Consider the following 8,625-nt stretch of genomic DNA (forward strand, 5'->3'; position numbering starts at 1 on the left):
GCCTTATTATCGGGGAGACCTTATGTTTGAGGAGGTCTTATTTTGGGGGATGCCTTATATTTCAGCAAGAGGCAAAACTGTAAATAGGTCTTATTTGTGGGGGATGTCTTACTTTCGGGGAAACACGGTGCATGTGTGTGTATAGCAGCCTTATGGGAAAATACGACATGACAGAAGGAGGGTAACCAAACATTGGAAAATATTTTCTTATGAGTGAAAATGCATCATGAAATTGTTTAATATATTAAATATCATAAGTGGTGCTAGGAGAACTCCTAAATTAAGTGACAGCACTTAGAAAAGAACTATTCTTTTTTTTTAGAAATAAAGGCTAATTTAGGAGAAAAAAAAGGAATAGTTATAATGGTTAGTACATTAGTACTGGTAAATGAAAAACGGAAATTCTTTTTATTTTTTTAAACGGAAATTCTTTAAAGGAAAAAAATAAATTAGATTCAAGAGAAGTCCAAAGATATGAGATTAAGGTATTTCAGCATGTTAAAAATAGTAGTGACTAGAGGAGAGCACCGTGAAGATGATAATAACTATTGAAACTATACTTCAAAGAAATTTTCCTCAAAGAGAAAATGAAAATATATTAAAAAGTTACATTGTGTACCTGGGAAAGTCAACCCAGGGTTTTCATCACTGGGAAAGCCTCATGACATCAGTGAAGGCTGAGGATAATCGAATTTACTTTCTCTTTCTTATTAGATTGTTATCATACTCTGCACAAGAAGAGCACAAAGTAGCCTATTTAATTTGCAAAAGAAAGTAAAATGTGAGCCCAGGTTTTCAGATTCAGAAAAGTAGTTTTCAAGTATAAGACAATAAACACCTGTCGTCAACATACAAATATTAGGAATGGTATTGTGATTTGGTTTTTCTCTATTCTTTGTGTGCTGCAGGTAAACCTTCAGACTACCACAAAGACGGATGATCATCATGCTGCAACATGGGTTCTGCCTCAGAGCAACTCTCTGCCCATGAGAAAGGAACATTGCCTGATTCTATGACATCCTCCACCACTTGTCTGTGTTGTATCCATTCAAAAAGAAAGGGAACCAAACCAGATACTCAAATTACAAAGCCAAACCATTGATGTCAATGCAATAAAGTTTTGCTGAAGTTCATCCCAAAATAAGTGCAGCAGGACATTGACTGGGAGCTGCCGGAGGTGCAGGTTAGATTCAAACAGATGTTTACTTGTGTTTTATTGGGTATGTCAAGGCATTTGATTGTGTGGATCATAACAAACTATAGATAACTTTCAGAAAAATTGGAATTCCAGAATATTTCATTGTGCTTCTGCAGAACTTGTCTCTGAATAAAGGGGCACTTGGGTGGAAAGAACAAGGGCATATTGCCTGGTTTAATATCAAGAAAGGTGTGCATCATAGACATATACGATCTCACCATAATGATTCAATTGGTACACTGAACAAATATTCCTCTCCTCATGGATCAGAAGACTCAATATTGAAACATGTCAACCCTACCCAAGACACTATATAAGTTCAATGAAATCCTGATACAAATACCAGAATCTTTTTTTTTTCAAAGAAATGGAGAAACTGACCATCAACTTCATATAAAAATGGAGGAAGCCCCGAATTAGCAAATAACTCCTCAAGTAGAAGAACAAAGTCAGAGGGCTTGCATTACCTGACTTTAAAACCTAGTATACAGCCACAGTTGTCAAAACAGCATGTTACTGGTAAAATGACAGATACTCGGAACAATTGAAAGGAACAGAAACCACAGAAATAAAATCAACAACATACAGGCAACTGTTCTTTGACAAGGTCCCCCAAATTCATCAAATGGGAAGTGGACACCCTCTTTAATAAATAGTGCTGGAAGAAATGGATATCTACCTGCAGAAAAATGAAGGGAGACCCTTACCTCACTAAATGAACAAGAACAAATTCCAGGTGGATCACAGACCTCTGGTAAAATCACAAACTCTCAGAATCATCAATGAGAAAATGGGAGATATCTAAAAACCTTGGGGCAGGCAGGGAATACATAGGCTACCAGAAATAGGGAATGATAGACACACAGGAATTAAAATAGACAAGTGGGACAAACTAAAGATACCATACCTGTGTTCATCAAAAGACTCATCAAGAGAGTAATGAGAACCCAGTGACTGGAAACAAATACTTAGCAATGACATATTAGACAAGTGGCTTATGACTAAAATCTACAATATTCTGCAAGCCTATTAAAAAAAAAAAAAACTGCCCACAGAAGAGGTGGTTAAAAGACCTGAGCAGAATATTCTCAAGTGAGGAAGCATAACATGAACAACCAATACACATGAGAAAATGTTCCTGATCATTAGCCATCTTGGAAATGCTAATTAAATCAACTATGAGATACCACCTAACACCCTCAAAGATAGCTCATTTCAAAATATCACAAAGCAACAAATGTTGGAGGGGTATGGTAAGACAGGAACTCTCGTTCACTGCTGGTAGTATGGAAATCAAGTTATTTTATGATCCAACCCTAATGGGCATATACACAAAAGAGGTAAGAAACAGACCACGACCAGACATCTGCGCTCCAATTTTCATAGTGGCACAGTACAAAAATCACAAAGAATTGGAGACGCACTAAATTTCCATGAATAGATGAATGGATTAAAAAACTCTGGTTATACACACAGTGGATTATTATGTATCCCTAAAAAGCTTCAAGGGAAACATGAAATATATCATCTCCCAGAAAGAATGGAAGGAAATGATGCTGAGTGAAGTTATCCAAGCACAAAAGGACAAGCACCACATGAGTCCACTGAGGTAAGTTCCAACAACACAATGGGTATAGAAGAAAATGAACACAGCACATTGTCTCTGTGCTAAAGAGCAGCTACTGTGATGGGTCAGACCAAATCCAAGGAGACACATGGCACCAAAAATAAAAGAGGAAAAAAAGGGTGCAGATAGCACCGGGGCTGCATGACATCTTTACCTCCTCCTTCATGCCTTTAAGGCCAGCAGAAGGAGGAGAAAAGGATAAAAGTTGAAGCAGGGCATTACACACATTAATCCACCCCTGGGGAAGGTATTGTTTATGTCGCCACAGGAAAGGGGGAGAGAGAGCAGACATCATTCCAGTGCACCCGTCCTTGAGGGAGACCTACCTGCAAGGAGCAGCCCACCAACAGAGAGGACTGCAAGAGCAGGCCCAGCTCAAGGGACTACCTCCCCCACCCCAGATGACAGCTCTATAGAAGACGGTACTGAAGATACAGTCTGGGGAGAGCAGCAGGGCTGTCCTGTTCACACGGGAACAAACTAAAAGGGAAAAGAGAGAGTGTAGACCACATTCTGGTACAACAAACCCTGAGAGTGATGTTCCTGTTCTGAGCAGCTAGTTCACAAAATGGACAGCAGAGCTGACCCCAGCTGGCAACATGACATCTCCTTCCAAGAACACAGTGCTATAGAGGACAGCATTGAAGATACAGTGCGGGGAATGCAGCCAATCTGATTTCCCCTTATGGGGGCAAACTAAGAGGACATTACAAAAAATCAGCAATAGGAGTAAAGCCTAGAAGTCCCTGAGGAATCTTGAAAGTAGACTTCTGTCTCTACTGGGCAGCGTTTGACATCTCACCTGAATTGGATCGGGGATATTCACAAATGTCAGTAGTTAGTCCTGGTACTATTTCTATGTTTGTTTGTTTCATAGCTTTTTAAAATGACAAGATAGACATGACAAGCAAACTCAAGAAGACAGCAACAGTACCTACAATTCTGGTTGGGAGGGGGGCGGGCATGGGAGAGGGGGATGTGGGGAAGGAGGACAATGGTCAGCCAATATGTCTGGGATGGAGAATAGCAAGGAGTCTAAAATCAAAGGTAAGGAGGGTGTAGGTTCCTGGTGATGTTTCATCAATTGAGATGTACCTGAGAGGAATTGCTGAGAGGTGAACAATGGGTGAACATGATAGTGGGGTAAGAGGAAAGAAAAAAGAAATAGAGGAAACAACAAGGATGTAAAAATAATGTATAGGTATAAATATAGGTATTTATATATGCAAATATATAATGAGAAGTATCTATCTATAATCTATGTATTTATCTATCCATCTATCTATCTATCAAAGTACAATAAGGAAACAAATAGACTTTGAGCCTCTACTTAAATCCTACCTCAGTACAAGAACAGTTTATTCTAGCGATGTGGCAACGTATGATACTCATTTTCTTGACATGATCACTGAAGACAAAATGGGTGGATAAGCAAATGTGCTGAATATAGGTGATGGTGCCCGGCTAGTAAAAGACATAGCAAGATCCACTAAGCATTGTAAACATATATGCCCCAAATGAGAGACCCACAGAATATGTCAAACAAACACTCCAAAAGATGAAAAAAAAGAAATCACAGCCTCAACAATTATAGTGGCTGACTTCGATACACCGCTCCCTGAGAAAAATAGATCACAGGGAAAGACATTCAACAAGGAGGCTAGAGATCTAAATACTATAATTACATAATTTGACCTGATAGCTACAGTTTTTCATCCAAATACAAAAAATTCACATTCTTTTCAAGCTCAAATACATATTCGAAGATAAACCACATGCTGGGGCAAAAGGCAAATATACATAAATTTAAGCACAGTGATATCATACAGAACCCTCTCTCTCTGACCACTGTGCACAGGGCTGGAAATCAACAAAAGGAAGATAAAGAAAACAAAAGCAAACAATTGGAGGATGAATAACTATTGCAAAAGGAGTGTGTACTAGCACAGATCAGAGGTGTAATTAGGAAATTTCTAGAAACCAAAGAGAATGAGAACACGACATACCAAAACGTATGGGACACAGCAAAGGCAGTTATCAGAGGAAGCTTCATAGCAATACATGCACACCTGAGAAAGGAAGAGACTCATGGTTGATATGCTGGCACAAAATTTAACCAACTAAACGAGAGTCACCAGGACAGTCCAACTAATAGAAGAAGAAATGAAATAATAAAAATCAGGGCTGAGATTCAGGAGAGGAAAAATAAGAAAACTATGGAAAAAATTAATCCTACTAAAAGTTTGAAAGGATAAACAGAATCGACAGACTGCTGGCAAATCTACCCAAAGAAATGAGGGATAAAAATTTCAGTAGCAAGAATGAGGATGAAAGACGGGACATTACAACAGACCTTAATGGAATCAAAAGGATAATTACACAGTACTATAAAGGATTGTACTCCAATGAATTCAACAACTTAGAAAACATGGACAAATTCTTAGAAAAACAATCCCTCCCTAGACTCTCCCCAAAGGACATCAAGAATCTCAACAGACCCATAGCAATAGATGAAATAGACAAGGTTATCAAGGGATTACTAACAAAAAATCCCCTGGACCAGATGGCTTCACAGGAGAATTCTACCAAGCACTTAGGGAAGAACTAGCACCAATCCTACACAAACTCTTCCAGAACATAGAAAAAGACGGCAAACTCCCAAACTCATTCTATGAAGCTAGTATAAGTGTAATACCAAAACCGGGCAAGGATCCCACAAGAATTGAGAACAACAGACCAATATCCCTAATGAACATCAATGCAAAAATCCTTAACAAAATACTGGACAATAGAATACAAAAGTATATAAAACAAATAATTCACCATGACCAAGTGGGATTCATACCAGGGATGCAGGGATGGTTCAATATACGAAAGACCATTAGTATCATTCACCACATTGACATGAAGAAGATAAGAACCACATGATAATATTGATAAATGCAGAAAAAGCATTTGACAACATCCAACACCAATTCCTATTTAAGACACTTGAGAAGATAGGAATGGAAGGAAAATTCCTCAAGACAAAACCAGCTATATATGAAAAACAACAGCCAACGTGGTCGTCAATGGGAAAAGACTAACACAATCCCACTGAAAAAGGGGACCAGACAAGGATGCTCCTTGACCCCACTCTTATTTAATATCATACTGGAGGTTTTAGCTAAGAGCATAAGGCAAAGAAAAGACATCAAAGGTATTCATCTGGGGAAGGAAGAGGTGAAACTATTGTTATTTACAGATGATATGATTTTATATATGGAAACTCCCAAAAGCACCACAAAGGGGAATATTGGTAGCAATAGAGGAGTTTGGCAGAGTGGGAGGATACAAGATCAACAAACAGAAGTCCATCAGACTGCTATACACATAGGATAAGACCACAGAAGAGGAGATCAAAAAGGTGGTACCTTTCACAATAGCCAAGCACAAATTGAAATATCTAGGGATATACCTGAATAAAAGAACAAAATATCTATATGAGGGAAACTACAGAACACTATTACAAGAAACCAAGAGTGACCTCAACAAATGGAAGAATATCCCATGCTCATAGATTGGAAGACTCAATATAGTAAAGATGTCAGTTCTGCCCCAGGCACTATATAAGTTTAATGCAATCCTGATACAATTACATTTATCTTTCTTCAAAGAAATTTAAAAACTGAGTACCAACTTTACATGGAGAAGAAGAAGCCCAGAATTAGCAGAAAACTCAAGAAGAAGGATGAAGTGGAAGGGCTTGCTCTAGCTGACTTTAGTACATATTATACAGCCTCGGTTGTCAAAACCTCATGGTATTGGTAGAATGACAGATAATCAGACCAATGGAAAAGAACTGAAAAGTCAGAAATAAAATCATTGGCATACAGACAACTGATCTTTGATAAAGGCCCAAAAAATCCAATAGGAAGCAGATGCCCTCTTTAACAAGTGGTGCTGGAAAAAATGGATATTGACCTGAAGAAAAATGAAGCAAGACCTGTATTTCACTACATGCACAAGAATAAAATCAAGGTGGATCACAGACCTTGAAGTTATACCTCAAACTATTAGGGCCATCAATGAGGGAATTGGCACCAACCTGAGAACTTTGGCACTGGGAATACATGGGCTATCAGAAATAGGGAAGGACACAAACACAGAGGAGGCACAAATTAACAAATAGGATATACTGAAGATAAAACACCTGTGTATATAGAAAGAATTCACCAAGAGAGTAAGAAGAGAGTCCACTGAGAAATCATCTTTAGCAATGACACATCAGACTAAGGCCTTATTACTAAAATCTACAATACTCTGCTAGCTCCCCAAAAGACAAAAACTAATTGCCCACTGAGGAGGTGGGCAAAGGTCCTGAACAGAAGTTTCACGGGGGCAGAAATCTGAATGGCTAATAAACGTCTAAGGAAATCTTCCTGATCTTTAGCCATAGGAGAAATGCAAATTAAAACAACTTTGAGATACCACCTAATATCCTCAAAGATAGCGCAATTCAAAAAGTCAGAAAGCAACAAATGTTGGAAGGGCTGTGGGGAAACAGGAACTCTCATCAACTACTGGTGGACCTGCAGGTATGTATAGCCACTATGGAAATTTATTTGGCGATTTCTAAAACAGATGGAAATTGAGTTACCATATGGCACAGCAATCCCGTTACTGGGCATATACCCAGAAGATGCAAGAAACAAACCAGGACCAGACATCTGTGCTCCAATGTTCATTGTGGCACAGTTCACAATCGCAAAGAGTTGGAAACAACCCACATTTCCATCAACAACCAAATGGATTAAAAATCTATGGTACATACGCACAATGGAGTACTATGCATGACTAAAAAACAGTGATGAATGCATGAAGCATATCGCAGCATGGGGAGAACTGGAGAAAATTATGCTAAGTTAAGTAAGCCAAGCATAAAAGGACAAGTACAACATAAGACTGCTCAGGTAAGTTTATTAAAAAACAAAAACAAACGAAAGAAGAGAAAAGAAAAATGCAAAAGGGGCACAGGGAAAAAGCTACTGTATACAAACACTCCAGGAGTGAGGTCCAGGTAGTATGACAGGGGCCAGACAAAATCCACGGGTACATATGGTAGAGCCAGTGGAGGGGCCTGAGGGCTCTGCCCCGTACCAGCTACTAGACAACCGCCCCTCCCCCCAGAAGAATTTACTTTAGGGGACAGCACTGAAGCTGCAGCTAGGGGAGAGGGACATGTCTGATCAGAGCACATGGGAGCAAATAAATGCGGAGGAAGAGAGAGTGGCCCACCAGGTCTGGAGGACGATATCCCCACTGTGAACAGCCAATGCATAGAGTGGACCATATGGCTGATCCCACTATGAGACATGATGTCCCTCGCTGACTCATGGCCCTATGGGGGACAATACTGGAGACTCAGTGTTGGGATTGGCCCGGGCTAACCCTGCAACACTGAGGCAAAACTCTAAATGCATGTGGCAGAGCAATGGGGGGAGCAGAGCAGGGAGGTCCAGAGGGAGTGCAAAGGATGAACTCAGGGGCCAGAGCATGACACCCACTGGACTTGACTGCAGGACATACCTAGAGGTCAAAAATCAGACCTTGATCTATTTACAGGTTTTTCTTTCTTTTTAAATTTTTTTGTCTTTTTATTTTTTAATTAATTTATTTGTTTATGGGTCATTGGTTTTCTTTTTTGTTGTCATCGTTGTGTTCTCTTTCATCACTGCGTCTTGCTATGCTTGTTTTTTGGGTGCATATTATTATCTCTGCAGATCTATCTAGATAAGATAGGCTGGATGAACAGTCTGGA

The 8,625-nt window shown here is 39.3% G+C and overlaps 1 protein-coding gene across 1 annotated transcript in view; it reads right to left on the reverse strand.

The window, feature by feature from the left end:
• Positions 1 to 8,625, reverse strand: part of RIT2 (Ras like without CAAX 2) — a 297,869-nt gene that overhangs the window by 272,288 nt on the left and 16,956 nt on the right.

The sequence above is a fragment of the Echinops telfairi genome, unplaced genomic scaffold (assembly GCF_000313985.2).
Source record: "Echinops telfairi isolate 266 unplaced genomic scaffold, ASM31398v2 ScPeMD7_7400;HRSCAF=8409, whole genome shotgun sequence".
Lineage (NCBI taxonomy): Eukaryota > Metazoa > Chordata > Mammalia > Afrosoricida > Tenrecidae > Echinops > Echinops telfairi.